This window comes from Dasypus novemcinctus, chromosome 26 (assembly GCF_030445035.2).
Source record: "Dasypus novemcinctus isolate mDasNov1 chromosome 26, mDasNov1.1.hap2, whole genome shotgun sequence".
Classification (NCBI taxonomy): Eukaryota; Metazoa; Chordata; class Mammalia; order Cingulata; family Dasypodidae; genus Dasypus; species Dasypus novemcinctus.
In genome coordinates, this window is record NC_080698.1 from 16,753,297 (window position 1) to 16,770,583 (window position 17,287).

A 17,287-nucleotide genomic window follows, 5' to 3' on the forward strand; every position below is an offset into this window, starting at 1 on the left:
GCCAAAATCAGAGTTAAGCATTATTAATCTTCATGTCAGCACCCAGGAATTATAACCAGTTCCAATGGTGAGGTATGTTTCTAGAAGTTCTATACATAAGCCTCCCGACCTTTCTGCCATATTTTACATGGGCCTTCACAAACGGTTTCAATGTTGTGACAAAACACTAAGTGCTACTTGATGTGCCATAAATACTTTTTTTATAAAATCAAATGGTTCATTTCAATCTTAAAATGACGACAGCAACACTTGAGGAAAAAACACTTGAGGGAGAAAAAGGGGCCACTTGAAAATTTTCACAGATTAAATACTACTTACTTGACAACATTTCAGAAATTGAATAAACATGCTATCACAAAGAACAGCTTTAAAAGAAAAAGAAACTGGAACACTCACAAAAGCCCCCAATATAGTTTTATTTCACATTCAAAGTTTCATTTGTTTGTTTTTCCTAATAGTAGAGTTGGGTTAAGGGTATATTTGAATTTGATTCAACTTGCAATCATTCAAATGGGAGACAGTTTCAAAGTTGGAAGTATTCATAAAGTATACAGCTTCCAAAGGCACAAACATAAAAATAACCTAAAGCCTAAAATTTGCTGTAGTCGTAACCACCAGTTCTCACATCCAACTCTCTCCGGTCCTTCTGGAGCACAGGGACCATCGCACTACTTAGCCCCCTTGCAGGAAGGTGAGGCCATGTGTTTTATTCATGAGTTGTCAACAGGAGAGACATACATCGCTTCCTGCCTGAGGTATTTAAAAGTCCATGTGCCACCTCTGCACCCTTCCCTCTCCTCAGAGATCTCAGGGGCTACGTGTTCCAGATGGTAGAGCAAGTTGGTGGAACCTCCATAAATCTGTATCCTCAAGAGACCATGTGAGGCAGAAGGTCCTCGCCACCTCCAACACAGGCTGCACTTGTAGCATGAATGAGAAAAAAAATGTTGTGTTAAACCACTGAGATTTCAGGAGAGCCTGGTCACCAAGCATAGCCTCAACAACCCTGACCAATACATATGCCTAAATAATTGGAACAACAAATCCTAACTTTCAGTGAAATGAAATTATTTACCCTTTAACACTATATAGGAAAAACATGAGGCTTTTGATCTTAATTCTTGCCTCCTCAGATATTTTTTCCCTTCCTTGGGTTCTCAAAGTTCCTCACTTCAGTACCTGTTTAGTATTTTAAGGTGGTAAAATTATGCTCATATTCTCTCAGCAACTCAATATTAAACCAATATTACACTTAATCCAAAGTCCACAAGAGTGAGAGCTTCAGAATTTTGGAGTTTTTAATTCCTTGACTGAGAGTAGAGCATCAGCAGGAGGCAGACTGGGTTTCTCTGGGCAGCTCTGGTACTAGCTAGTGGGGGAACTTCCAGCAAGAATTACACGCACTCCTGCAAGCCTGTTTCCTCACCAGTCTATGACAGAATGGCCTTATCCCTTCCCTGCCATGCCTTCCCTGGGGAAGGGTGCTTGCTCTCTCCCTTGTGGGATCTAGCCCATTGATGTCCGTATGACACAAGAAAGTCTTTCATATGACAATAAAAGAACCAGTTACCTCTCTTAATCATCATCCTCAAACTTAAAAGATTTGTTTGTCTTAGAAATTACCATAACCTACAAGAAATAGAGTCAATGTATCACCACACACTCCTACCTATAGAACCTAACAGCCCGCTTCCCTTCTTCCTTCACCCCAAATCCAAAGAAGGGGGAAAATGGTGGAGAGTAATGAGCAAAACTAAGAGGAAGAAGCAGCAGGACCCTGGGAAGTGGACACAGAGACTAAAGGTCAAGACCTCAGAATATGGACTTACCTACAGGCCTTCCAAATGTCAGAAACATAACTAAGGAGCTACAGGCAAAATGCGGGTAATAACAGTTACTCCTTCATCAAGTTATTTTGAGGACAGAATTAAATAACACATGCAATGCACTTAGCACACTGCCTCGCACCTAGAAACACTCAAATTGTTGCTACTTGTTATTATATTTTAATATTCTGCTTTCCATGGCCTCTAATCCAAAGATTTATATACTGTAGGAATGCAATAAAGGTTGCTGATCAACAGTCCTCAAACTTAGCAGGAAGAGTGGAGACCTAGCAAATAAGGTTTTGTGCTCTAAGGTGTACCAGGGTGCCATGCTGGGTGTAATTCACTTTGTAATATTTCAGTACACAGTGTATGATGTGTCTGTCTATGTGGAGGGGCTACAGGAGGATAGGTATATTTTCTAACTAGGAATAAATTCTCTAGGGGTAGTAAATTAGCCTATGAAAGACTTTAAAAGCAGCCATTCCAGAGTTAGCTATTAAAAGTGCCTCAATTAGTCTTCCTATTTGATGGACATCTAAAAATTGGTCAGTGAGCATAATTGATGTGAGAAGTGATCTTGCATTGGTGAAGTGAGTGGTGTTCAAGATGTGTGGATTGGCTAGAAATGTTGCACAGGCACATCCACACTTTCAGGAAAGAGGTCTTAGACAGTATGTCCCACAGAAATACAATGTAAGTCACATCTATCATTTTTAATCTTTTAGTAAATGTAAAAAGAAACAGGTGAAATAAATTTTTAAAATATACTGAACCCACTATATCCAAAACATTGTAATTTAACATGTAATCAATATAAAAATATTGACACATTTTACATCCTTTTTTTCTTGCATCATCTTCAAAATCCAGCCTTTTTTTTTTTTTTTTTTTAATACTAACAGCACATCTCTGTCTGGACTTGTCACATTTCAAGCACTCAAGAGTTACCTGTGGCTCGTGGCTGCCCCATTGAACAGTGCAGGTCTGGGGTTCCAGTAAGCCCCAATGTTTCAACCTTTGGAGTGTAGTCTTAGGCTAAGAATTCCCATCATTTAGATGCTTCAGAGAGGATTTCTATCCAACAGCAAACACATGGTTGGCTGAGCCTGCCTTAGGAATTATCACCTTCACTTAACATGAACTTTTCTTGGCCTCAAAAGGACAGAGAGCTCGAACCTCAAGGAATGTTCAGAGAAGGCGTATGACTGTGATAAACTCCTGGAGGTAAGAGTGTGGGGGAGGAGTCCCACAGCGATTCCTGCTCTCACCATCAGAGGCTACTGATACCACCAACCAGGACTGAATAAATGTCCATCACCTAACTGCCTTGGTGATCTGCTTAGTGTGGATCCTCTGAGTCTTGCTGAAAGAAGAACTCAAGATTATCATTGATTTTAGAAACTATTTCACACTAATTTCTAATTATAGCAAAAGCTGGCTTTCAGAAAAATAATGTCCTTCAGCAGCTGAATCATCAAAAAAGGGCTATACGGACAAGGGAGTGTCCTTCTCTCACCACCATACTTGGGTTACACCCCTCTCCTCCTTGACATCTACAGCCATATTGATTTCAGCAGTCTTTTCTTTTAGCAGTTCTTTTTAGACTCCAGTAAGTAGAATCATTTATGCATTCGTCCTACGAATACGAAGAATTGACTTTGTGACACCATCATTCTAGGTATTAGGAATACAACCATTTAACAAGTGAGTTGGATCCCTGGTCTGCTGAACTACACATTTTGATGCTGGAGTTGGGGGTAAAGCTAGTATTATGCTAATATCATTACTAGCCATTATCTTTAGGGCAATAGGAAAATAATATAAATATAAAATATAAGATTAAAAAAAACCCTGCAATATGAAATTAAAATTGGAAATATCAGGGAAGCAGATGTGGTGCGACCAGTTGTCTACCACATGGGACATTCTGGTGCCTCCTAAAGAAGACGAGCAGGTGTCGCACCTGCCACAACAAGCTAGAGACTGTACCCACCACAATGAGCAGATGCCTAAATAAGCAGATGCCACAAGCCAGCAGATGCTGCAGCCTGTAGGGAGCAGATGTGGCCCAGGCTGTTGGACTTGCGCCTCCCATGTGGGAGATCCTGGGTTCGGTTCCCGGTGCCTCCTGGAGAGGGCGAGCAAACAATGAACAGACAGACAAGAGAACCGTCTGGGGGAGGGAGGAGATTATTTTAAAAATTGGAAGTATCAATATGAGCAAATGATGTAATTTCGCTCATACAAATTTATTTTCTAAATAGGCTTAAGAGTGGGTGCTCATTGCTACTAAGCAGCCACTTTTTTCTGGGCCTTTTTAGTAAACAAAGCTAGAAAGTATTTTTAAAAAAAAAAGAAAACGCATCATACATTCATTTTGATATATCCAATTTGAGTTCACTATTATAGGGCTCTCACTTAAGTTCTTAGATTTTATATTTGTTTATTCTTACTCTTTAAAACCATTTCTTACTAAAATAAGTGAAGTTTCACTGTAGAAATTATTGCTTTTAATTCTGAGACTGGAGGCTGAGGTGAAGATAGAATCTTTTGTTGAGCCCAAAAACAAGGAAGTTTTAAAAACCACTTGAGGAAGGGGAGACAGCAAGATGGCAGCAGAGTAAGGAGCTCCTAGAGTCAGCTCCTGCTACAGGGTAGTTAGCAAACACCCAGAGCTCTCTGGAGCTAGCTGAAGTACCTGTTTGGACGCTCCAGTGGGCCAGAAGGGCATCCTGCAACATCCTTGAAGGAATGGAAGGAGGAAATACCTGTCTGCAGAGAAGACTCCTAAGCACAGCACTCCACGTCCTGGAGGCCGGTGCCCATCCTCCACTGGAGGCACAAGCCACCTCGGGAGCTGTTCCGCGGCTGGATTTGAAAGCTCCACGTCCCAAAAACGGGGGAAGAAGAGATGGTTGGGCACCATCTTCAGCTACTGATGAGTAAAATTCAGCGGGTTAAAGTATAATTCTGAGAACAGCTAAGTTTGAGCCTGTCCTAGTCAGAAAGAGGCTGGGAGCTGCAATCTTAACTCCGCGCCTGGCATGAGGGGAAGTGGGGCGGACTGAGAATCCCAGTGCTGGTGGGGACCAGCTTCTTTCCATCCAGGTCAGATTGCAGGTCTAGCCTAAGACACAGTGCCACCTCCGACAAGGAGGAAGCTGCAGGGACCTGCGCCAGCCTCACTGGGAAATTGCCCACCAAGCCGTGGAAGCTGGCGATTGTCATATTCTGGTGGTGCAAGCCACCCCAGGAGCGGTTCTGTGACTGGAATTGGAAGCTCCATTTCCCAAAACAGGAGAGAAGGAGATGGTTGGCTACCGATTTCAGCTAGGGATTGGTAGACTCGGATGGCTAAGAAATAACCCTAGGAACACCTGAGTTGTGAACTTGTCCAAGTCAGAAAAAGGCCAGTGGCCGCCATTTTGACTCCATCCCCAGCCTGAGGGGAAGCCAGCCTGAACAAATATCACAGTGACAGTAGAAACCGGTTTCTTTCACCCAGATAAGCCTGCAGCCCTAGCCTAGGCTTCAGTCCCAGCTCTGGCAGGGAGGAGGCTGGCTAGCTCAGCACCAGTCTATCCAGGTAACTGAGGGTACCTTTGGCTGTCACAGACTGAATAATTAAAAGTTTACTGGGGCAACTGCAGTCATCCTTGTCCTGCACTGTTTAAATTGCTGCCCACACCTGAAGCTCCATCCATGCCCCAGACAGGGGAGAAAGGGGCGTGAAGCTTCATCAGTCTCTCTGGGCAACTACAGTCTAGGCCTTCATGACTTGGATTATTCGACACACCTGTGACTCTATGTCTACCTTGGGGAAAGGAGAAAGTTGGGAGAAGGTTCATTGGTTCCTGGGGCAATGAGCGCTGCTTGAGCCTCCACAGTTTATAGCACCAACTACATCCTTGGCTCCTACTACACAACCAGCAAGGGAGAAAGGACAGGAAGCACTGAACTAAAGAGAAAAACTGCACCTAGAATAAATACTCTAGTAATCGAGACGTTAAGACACCAACCAAGTCAATGGACTTGGCCCAGTGGTTTGGGCATCCGTCTACCACATGGGAGGTCCGCGGTTCAAACCCCGGGCCTCCTTGACTCATGTGGAGCTGGCCCATGCGCAGAGCTGATGCGCGCAAGGAGTGCCCTGCTACGCAGGAATGTCCCCCGCGTAAGGGAGCCCCATGTGCAAGGAGCGCGCCCCATAAGGAGAGCCGCCCAGTGCGAAAGAAAGTGCAGCCTGCCCAAATGGTGCCGCACACACGGAGAGCTGACACAACAAGATGATGCAACAAAAGAAACACAGATTCCCGTGCCGCTGACAACAACAGAAGCAGACAAAGAAGATACAGCAAATAGACACAGAGAACAGACAACTGGGGGGAATGGGGGGTGAGGTGGGAAGGGGAGAGAAAGAAATAAATGAATAAATCTTAAAAAAAAAAAAAAAGACACCAACCAAAAATTACAATCCACACCAAGAAACAGGAAGCTATGGTCCAGTTAAAGGAACAAGATAAGCCTCTAGATGATATAAAGGAGTTGAGACAACTAATCATAGGTGTTAAAACAAATCTCCTTAATAAATTCAATGAGATGGCTAAAGAGATTAAGGATATTAAGAAAACATTGGATGAGCACGAAGAAGAATTTGAAAGCATACATAGAAAAATACCAGATCTTATGGGAATGAAAGGTGCAATCAATGAAATTTAGTCATATAATAGCAGATTTGAAGAGACAGAAGAAAGGATTGGTGAGCTTGAAAAAATGGCCTCTGAAAACAAACATACAAAAGAACAGGTGAAGAATGGAAAAAATTGAACAAGGCCTCAGAACTAAACGACAGCCAGAGATGCGCAAACATACGTGTCACGGGTGTCCCAGAAGGAGAAGAGAAGGTAAAATTTAAAGAAATTTAAAGAAGGAATATTTAAAGAAATAATGGAAGAAAATTTCCCAACCCTACTGAAGGACTCAGATAACCATGTCCAAGAAGCACACGTATTTCCATCTGAAAAAATCCGAATAGACAAACTCCAAGACACATAGTAATCAGAAAGTCAAATGCCAAAGACAAAGAGAGAATTTTGAGAACAGCAAGAGAAAAGCAATGCATAACATATAAGGGATACTCAATAAGATTAAGTGCTAATTTCTCACCAGAAACCATGGAGGCAAGAAGACAGTGGTCTGATATATTTAAGATACTACAAGAGAAAAACTTCCAGCCAAGAATTTTATATCCAGCAAGACTGTTTTTCAAAATTGAGGGTGAAATTAGAATATTCACAGATAAACAGAAACTGAGAGAATTTCTAAGCAAGAGACCAGATAATCAGGAAATACTAAAGAGTGTGCTAGAGCCTGAAAAGACAGGAGAGAGAGACCTGGAAGAGAGTCTAGAAATGAAGATTATATCAATAAAAGTAACTAAAAGTGACAAAAGAGTGGTAAAAATAAAATATGACAGATAAAACTAAAGTAGTCAGGAATAAACTTAACCAATGATGTAAAGCACTTGTATGCAGAACACTGCAACCCAATGTTAAAAGAAATTTAAAAAGTCCTAAATAACTGGAAGAAGATTTCATGCTCATGGATTTAAAGACTAAATATCATTAAGATGTCAATTCTACTCAAATTGATATACAGATTCAATGCAATCCTGATAAAAATTCCACCAGCATTTTTTTAAAAATTGAAAACACAATTAGCAAATTTATTTGGAAGCCTAAGGGGTCCTGAATAGCCAAAAACATCATAAAAGGAAAAGCGAACCCTCATCTCCGGACTTTAAATTGTACTACCAAGCTATAGTGGTAAAAACAGCACAGTACTGGCATAATGACAGATGCATAGACCAATGGAACCCAATTGATGGCTCAGAAACAGACCCTCCATGTATGATCAAGTGATTCTTGACTAGCCTGTCAAACCCACACAGCTCAGGCAGAAGAGTCCATTCAGTAAAATGGTGCTGAAAGAACTGGATATCCATAGCCAAAAGAAGGAAAGAGGACCTCTATCTCACACCTTATCCAAAAATCAACTCAAAATGGATCAAAACCTAAAAATAAAAGCAAGAACCATAAAACTTCTAGAAGAAATTGTAGGAAAATATCTTTAAGACCTGATGGCAGGTGGTGGATTCTTAATGGAGATAAGAGAAGGACTGAGATGGACTACTGATGCTTAATGTATGTAGAAGTTTTAATTAGCTTTACTGTAAAGTGTGGAAATGTATAGAATGGATGGTAAAATAGTAATAGCTAGTTTATATATAGGGATATGGCTGAAAATGGAAGTCTAGGGATGTATATGCCAATCGACAGAATGCTAGAGAATAATCTAGAACTGAATAGCACAGTAAACCAAGAGGTGGATGAGAATTGTGGTTGATGGTACAGATGCAAGAGTATCCTTTGTGAGCTACAGCAAATGTATATCACTACTGCAGCATGTTGGGAATGCATGGGAAAAATACAACTGGAATGACCTATGGATTGTGGTTAGCAATAATAATATAATATTCTTGCAGCTATGCCAAAGATGTACTGTGTTGTTAATGGGGCAGTATGGAAAATGTGAACCAAATGTGCACTATGGACATGGTTACAATCAGATGATATTATCTGTAGCAAATGACACACCACAGAATGGTGTGTTGATAGAGGGGTGTTGCTTGGGAATTCTGCATATGTGCATGATTGTTTTATAAGTTTACAACTTCTGCCATAAAAAATAATAATAAGGTGTGTTGGGGGAAAAACACACCAAATGTAAGATAAGGACTATAATTACTAGTAAGATTTTGACAGTATTCTTTCAAAATTTGTAACTTCTCATGACAAAGCAAAGTGTTGGTGGAGGGTTGATGTATGGGACCCCTTTATGATGTTATGCATGTTTGCTTTGTAAGCTCACAACTTTTACTATACTCTTAATTGTTTAGGTATGTTCACATAAAAATTACATAAAGAAATAGCGAAGAAAGGGAAATACTTTGGTTAGTAATAATATTTTGACCACACTCTTTAATCATTAGTTAAAAGGGTTTAACAACAGTGTAAGGTGGTGGTAGGGGGTCTTGAGAGTCCTGTATGATGTTATATATATTTGTTTTGTAAGTTCACAACTATTACTGTACACTTATTTTTTATGTATGTTTGTGTGTGGGTGATATATTTCAATAAATAAATTAAAAACAAACAACCAATTGAGTCTTGCCATGGGCCAAAGATAGGACAATTTGCTGCATTTTTTCATAAAAATTCACTAGGGCTGCTCTGTGAATAAGAGACGCTAGGGGACATGAGTGGAGTCCAGAAGACAAACAGAGCTGCTCCAATGGACTGCATGAGAAACAGTGGCTGCCGAGAGAAGAAGGTGGAGGTGGTGGAAAGGGAGAGCACAGCTGTGTTTAAGACACATTTGAGATACAATTAGGAGGCAGCTGGCAGGACTGAGCAAGAGTTTGCATGTTTGGGATGATAGGAAGAGGGAATCAAAGATCACTTCTGAGTTACTGGCTGGAACAGCCCTGTAGATGGTAGAATTATTGCCTGTGCTAGGAAAGACTAGGGGAGAATCAGATTTGAGGACAGGAATCCAAGATTCCAAGATTAGGCAAATGTACTTTGAGATGCCTAGCAAACATCTTAATGGCAAACAACTCTGTCCTGTAAGCTCCTGGTATAGAAGAACCTGGATTAGAGTCTAACTTACTTCCTGTTTACCAGTCCTGTAATTATATCAACATTTCTCCAGAAGTCTAATTAGAACACTTTCCGGGCATTTGCATATTTTCTCCCATTTTGATGCAGCTGTCTGAAATCAGGTTAACAAAAATTTATAAGGAAAGGACATCTATACAGTGAGAAACTGAGAATAAATCCCCTTCCAAAAAGGGACCCTCATGTCCAGTCTTTTGTTATAATATCTCTCTCCCTTCGAAGTAGAGAGTAACAAGAGACTTGTTCATTTCAGTTAAGCTCTTCAGCTCTTCAAGACACCTAGTTAATGACAACGATGTACTTTTTCTCCCCTTGACCCCTGCAATCAGTAAAGGGACACAGAACAGAGAGGGAGAAGAGGGCTATGTGAAATCACTGTGTGCTGGCTTCCATCTAGCAACCAAAGGCTTAGACATTGACCAGGAAAAAAACTATATCATATTTCTAAATATTTAGAAAGCACAAAGAAAAACAATAATGTTTATATTACAGAGTGCTTCATAATTTATAGTAGCTCTTTCTCTTGGACTATAGGTCTGCTCTCTTATACAATTTCAATTTAAAAATTAGAATTCAAGGATATTTAGTATTATATAACCACACACAGTGCTTATAAAAGTTAAGTTAAAATCACCAGTTTGTTAATAACAGAACTGAGATTTTCAGATTGTAAAGATGCATTTTGTCTTTCCTACCTGTGAAAAAAATTATACCCAAGTCCCACACGGCACCTGCTTGAAGAAAACAATGCTGAGTTAAGAGTGCTCTGCATCACCTACATGGAAGAATTCATATCATATGTGGGTTAATAATCCAGCCAACTTTATAAAGTCTGTTTTCATACTTAAGTTTTTGGCTACTTCTTACACTAAAATTAGGTGGTTTTAAGTGACTAGTCCAAAGTTCAAAATTTAATGTTCAGTTCAGCGCCAGCAAATTTCTAAAAACACATGGGAATTGTAACTCATGTGTTAATACTTAAAGTTTTTGTTAATAAAACTTCCAACACTAACCTTACCTCATTGAACTTACCTCACTAGATTTTATGCTCACTATAAAACTATAGCTGTCATAATATTTTTGAATTACTACAAAAGGAAGTAAGTCATTCCAAAGTCAATGTTATTTTGCAACATGATGATAGTTATAAATTCAAAAATACTTAAAACCAATTTGCAAAGCTATCAATCTTAGTACCTCCTAACATTTGAAAAGTCCATCTTCAGAATATTTACTATATCAAAAGATAATGTTAAGAAAACATCATATACCATCAATTTTGCATTTTCCCTTCTAGTAAACAAGTTGAATTTAAGCACAAGAATGTGTTCTAACATAAAATCTTAAAATATCAACCCTATTTAGAGATGGCACAGCATTTCCAAACTATAACTAAAGCCCATTAATATAAATCACTGATAATATATTACTAAGATTAAATACTAATTTTGTGATCTCAAGATGAATGCTTTTCAATAAATACAAATAAGTAACCTCCATCCACATATGCCTGAAGTGTTTGTAAATGACTAACAAATTAGGAACAACTGTAGTTGTTTGATTTAAAAGGGAATTAAATCCACATTTTAAAATAATGTCTCTCAAATTGGGGTCCATGCTTTCCTGGAGGATAGGGACTTGTGTTCAAGAGCCCATGAGTTTACTTCAAGAATTTTTTATATTGTCTCTTCTTTTAGATAATTATCAAGTTTATTCCAGATCATTTAAATAACTCCTTACAACCAAGGATTGCTAAGAGATTTCAACATCTGCTTTTGTGCTTGCGCTTAAGGTGGCTTTGGGCAAAGTGGAGAAAGCACAGGACTTTCTATTTCACTGATGTTTCCTTCCAAATGTCAGCCACAAGACATCATGGTAGACTAGGCAAACTAGAGGTTCATCAGCACTACAAATGAAAACAACAATCAGTAGGGAAGTTGTGTCCAGCACACCAAAGCACCACTCTGAACCCTCCTGAACCTGGGCCTGGGCCATCGAGTTTGGCACGGTATTCGCAAACACGATCCTTCTCCAATCCTTCCCCACACTAAATAAATACTGGTAATTTAGATTTTATTGGCCTTGACATTGTATTTGCATTTAGTTTGTAATTTTCATTTGGTTTCATAGTTCTATTCTAGAGCTCTAAGCATGCCTAGTCTAATCTTTGTATCTAATTAAGTAACAAAGTAATTACTACATACAGCAATACCGGCTGTCTACAAGATGTTTTGGGGTTTTTTTAAAAAAAGGAATATTTTTCTCAAGTGTGAGAAACACTGCTTTAAAGTAAACAGTATTCATTCCTTGAAATCCTCCTGGGTGTAATGTAAACATTAAATGGGAGTGTGGGAGCAGGGGTGTGTTCCATGATCAAAAGGTCTTGGGAAACACAGCTCACTCTGGTGGTTTAAGGTAGATATTAGCATACTAAAGGTTTTGAACAGTCCCACAGCAAAGATCTGCTTTAAATGGATTTAACTCACCTCTTGCCACATTTATTTGACCACGGAGCCCATTTTTTCCTAAGAACACACAGTAACATCCTTCAGAATATTTTTAGGAAACACTGCTCTGAATTATCTTCTAGCCGCCAATTTCTACAGAGTTTTCCAAGTTTTGAGTATGGAAATGTTCAAATGGGGTAAACGGGGACACTCCATTGGAATAGATTCAGCAGACCTCATTTCAGAGTCAACTAAAGATATTCAAAGTGTCCTCTGTGGCCAGCAGTGTGTTAGATGGTGCACCTGGACGGTACTGTGCAATCCTCACAGCCATGTTGAGGCAGGGATTTTGTAGGCAAAGACACCAGGGCGTGGAGGGATCACCAGGAGAATGTAGTCCGTGCAAGTTCAAGCCCTGACTTCTGGCTCAAGGAATCAGATTCTTTCTGGCCCTGCCAGCACCTGGGGAAGGGATCTTGGGGTAGTCAATCACTTCTCAGAGACTCAGCCACCTCTCTGTAAACCAACAAAATTGTGCTCCATGGCCACTGAAGTCATTTTCTACCCAGTCTTTCATGATGCCAGGCAATGAATGATCCAGATGCTGAAAAGTATTTTAAAGCTTTGGTAATTAAAACAGTTTTTACTGCTGCAAGTAAAGAAAGAAAGACCAGTCCACGTACAAAAGAGAGTAAGACCAAAATGGTTTCATATATATGGGGGAGTGGGGACTTAATAAATGACAGAGGTGGCATTTAAACTCAGGAAGGAAAACATGAATTATTCAATTAACAATGTTTGAAAAACTGACCATCCATTTAGGAAAACAATGTTGAAACCTCACCTAACTCCTTAAAAACAAAATAAATCCCTAGTAAGATAAAAAATAGAAGAGAAAAAAATAGAATAATAATTTAGACCAAAAAAAAATTAAATAATAAAAATGCCAGAAGAAAGTATGGGGGCCATCATTTTTATTCCTGTGGTATGGAAGGCCTTACTAAGCAAGAGAAAATGCTTAGACACTATTGAAAAAAAGGGAGACAAATAAGACTAAATATAAATTCAAAAAACATGGAAAAGGCCAAAAGAAAAATTGCACACAATTTCGGAAAAAAACAAATGTAAAGAGCAATGCAATTTACATATGTAAAATATGTTTCTATTTGGGAATGAAAGAGGGCACATTTGCATCTGTGTACATAGAATGTTTTTGGAAAGATATAAGCAAATAAATAAGAAAAGTTTTTAAATGCCTACTCAATCCTCAGAGACAAGTAATAACGACAAGCATTAAAGTAACACATTAGCTAATTTTACTTGTAAGCTAACTTCTGCGGACTGGATTGTGTCCCCCCAAAAGACATGTTTGAGTCCTAACTCCGGTCCTGTGAATGTGACCTTATTTGTAAATAAGATCTTTGAAGATGTTATTCGTTAAGATAGGGTGGGCCCTAAGCCAATATAACCAGTATACCTATAAAGAGAGAAAATTTGGGCACAGAGAGACAGAGACAGAGAGAGAGAAGGTCACATAAGGGGGGCAGAGTTGGGCCACCACAAGCAAGAGGCCCCATGGATTGCCAGCCACTCACCAGAAGCCAGAGGAAAGGCATGGAAAGATTCTCCTGTTTAAGCATGATCCTGCCAACACCTTGACTTCACACTTCTAGAGTCCAGAGTCAACAGATAATAAATTTCTGTTCTTTAAGCCACCTGGTGTGTGGCCCTTCATTGCAGCAGCCCCAGCAAACTAAGACTACTACTAAGGTATTGCCCCAGCTGCTGCAGGAACTCAAAGAACTCCCAGAAAATCAATCTATCGCCAGCATTTTCCAATCAGCCCTCCTCAGGACAGAGATGTTGCAGATGGAGGAGGAAGCACGGACCCAGTCCATCCCAAGGGGTTATTGGTTATGCTGCGTGGTAGAGCTGCTATGAATTTTTACTATATCAAGACGTTGTAAGAAGGAGGAAAGAGTAACAGCCACAAGTATGGACCCTTGAGTCAGACACCTCAAGTGCAAATCTTAATCTTCCACTTACTGACCACGACTTAGAGAAAGACATAGTCTTTCAAAGCTTCAGTTTCCCCATCCATAAAATAAGGATAATAACGGTACTAGAATCATGGCGATTAATTGAAACCTGACTGGCAAGGTACTTTATTACAATGAACTAAAAAATAAAGTAGACACAATCAACAAAGAGCAGCTGCTGTTTAGTAATAAATAAAAGCATAATGTAGTATTACCATGATACATTATATAATCCATCATTCATATCCAATAAGGAAATTTAGTCACAAAGAATATTATATTTTAATATGCAAACAGCTACCATTAAAAATTAATCACATTGACAATAACAATGATAACAACACTAGCTAATACCTACGGAGAAGTTTCATGTGTCCCTTCAGTGCTTTGAGACAGGTTGAATTACTGTTCTCCATTTTACGAGGCCAGAGCCACACAGCTTACAATAAGTGGCAAAGTCGAGACCTAAGCACATGTCTGTCAAATTCTAACGGCTCTGCTCTGAATACCACAGCCAGAAGGTATTTGAACTGCTTGGAAGAATATGGCATGAAACCAAAACAAAGTAAAGCCACTAGAATCACAATATGCTTCTTATCCTTTCTGTTATACATAAAATATATTTAAGGGAACAGTAGCAAATAATGCTCTATTTCCATCCAAGCTGTCTAAAATGCTCCAAACAAAATATCATCAGCTAGAAAATCCTGCAAAATGCCACCTGCAGTTATACACTGTCCCCTCTATATATTCCTCTGCTGTGATATTTAGACTTCAGCCAAATATTTAGTACCGAAATAGTATTCACAGACATACTTTTGAAAATAATAAAAACACTGCTCCTTCCCTAACACATTGAGGGACATCTTTTATTTATAGGAATAGCTAAAGGAAAATAAGGTTCACTGCTGAAGTTTCATAGTAACACACCCACTACGGTATGTGCTGGATTTAGGAACAAACTTTTGCTTTTAAGCCAAGTTAGGGCTTCACATCATTGACTTTTAGGAAGAACATAAATGCTTCTGAAATGAGTGGTAACACCAAACTCTCTGCAAATTTACCTTGGCCAGAGCAAGTGATTGTTTCTCTGTTGGGACTTGTTACAGCCTCTTTCGACTTGGAAGCATTTTCTTACTAAAGAACAGGGAGCTGGAAATAAACTGATCTCCATGAGCTAAGAAGACAATCATTATAAAAACCAATTAAGCCAGAAGCAAGACCTGCCATGACGTTTTAAAAGGTAAGGTCACATTAAACACAGTCTTTGGTCATTATTTTTTCTTAAAGAAAAACCAACAGCCATCCTTTCGGGATATGCCATCATTGCTCCTGAGAATATTTACCCTGATCACTGCACTATTATGGCAAAATAATATGCACTATTATTTTGATATGGAAAATCTATTTTATCCTGCAGATTTTCAATTTGTGTGCATGTGTGTGTATAAATGTATATGTGTGTAATACCATATGTAGCATTGAGTCAACATTATTCTATTTTATTATTCCTGCAGCAGTGATTTCTTTTTTATAAGTCCTCCAATTTGATGAGAGAAATCACAAGTGAGCTGCTCAAAGACTAACAATTGGTGACGGGGAGTTGCTACCATTTCCACATCTGTTGAATGAGGAGGCTGAGCTCAATGACCTGGTTCCAACTGAGACATTCTGTGATTTTATGATTCCACTTTGTTAGTTCATATTTTATATTACTGAGATCCATTAAACCACTCACAAACTAAAAGGACTGTTGTTTCTAAGCAGCCTGATATCTTATCAGCAAATCTGGTCACTTGGCATTTACCACTCAAGTGTAAGCCTTTTCAGTGGAATCTGAGGGAGAATACTGCATCTAGCCTTGCAAGCAGAGAGTCCTGGATAGAAAACAACTAAAATTATGACCTACCTTTAACAATGACCAATTTTACAGAGAGGGGGAAAATGCGCTGACAGCATCCTATCTAGCTGAAGCACAAGAAATACCCAGAAATGAGAGCAGTAACCTAAAAGGAAGTACTGTCTGAGCCAGAGGGGGAATAAATATGTCAAGAAACTACGACCTTCAGATGATGGATAAACCAAACACACCAAGTTGAGTTTGCCACTCTACCACATTTCAAATGCAAGCAAATTTACACAAAAAGACAAGTCAGGATATCTCCAGAGCAAATGTATTGCCAGACTCCTTCATATCCATATGGAAAGCAGAATTTGCATCTTTTAAAAGGCTGTCACCATTAACCAGAGTGGTCCCAATTTCTGCTGTGGATTTAGAAGTAGAGCATGAGGGAGTACATGTCCACTCTCCCGAGTTTCTTTCCATGATGCACTTTGGATCCTTTCAGGAAGAATATAACGGACCAGAAACAAGCACAACCACCTCCACCCGATCCCCAATGTTATGTCCAATGAGGAGCACATGTTTTTCTGGATAAAAAAAAATATCTTAGTATCCTATATTCATTAGGCTTGAATTCCTTGGCCTCTTACGGAAAACTTTCGATGAAACTGTCTGTTCATGACTCTCAAAAGTCTGCTCTGTTTATCATCTCAGGAACTCCGTTTTGTTTGCCTCACATACATCTTCCAGTCAACTGGACATAGAGTCACAGAGCCTGGTGTTAAAAAGGATCCTTTATTGGGGAGGGGGGTAGTCTTTGTGATATAAATAAGTTAAGGATCTTGTGATGAGATCTGGATTATTTGGATGGGCCCTAAATGCACTGATAATGTACTTATCTACTTACAATAGATACAGAGTAGAAACACACAGAAGGGAAGGTCATCTGAAGATGGAGGCAGAGATGGGAGTTGGGCAGCTACAAGCCAAGGAACACTGGTACCACCAGACGCTGGAAACGGCAAGGAATGAAATCACCCCTAGAGCCACTGGAGGGATGACAGACCTGCTGACACTGATTCTGGACTTCTGACCTCCAGAACTGTGAGAGAGTAAATTTATGTTGTTTTAAGCCACCAAGTTTATGGTGGTTTGTTACAGCAGTCCTAGGAAACTAATTTGATATCCCCATTCATCCATCCAACTCACTAACAAAAACTAATGTTCATTATTTTTTACAGTGACCTGAAGATAAATTAAATACCAACTCTGCCTTCCAGAGGCCCATGTTCAAGAGGGAGTGTAAACAGCTAACTGTGCAAGCGAAGCACAGAAATCTTCCCCCAAAAGATGATGGAAATGTCCTCAGAGGATGTAACATTTGACCTGC

The 17,287-nt window shown here is 39.5% G+C and overlaps 1 protein-coding gene across 20 annotated transcripts in view; it reads right to left on the reverse strand.

The window, feature by feature from the left end:
• ERC2 (ELKS/RAB6-interacting/CAST family member 2) overlaps positions 1-17,287 on the reverse strand; it is a 999,838-nt gene that overhangs the window by 554,776 nt on the left and 427,775 nt on the right. The window lies entirely within an intron of this gene.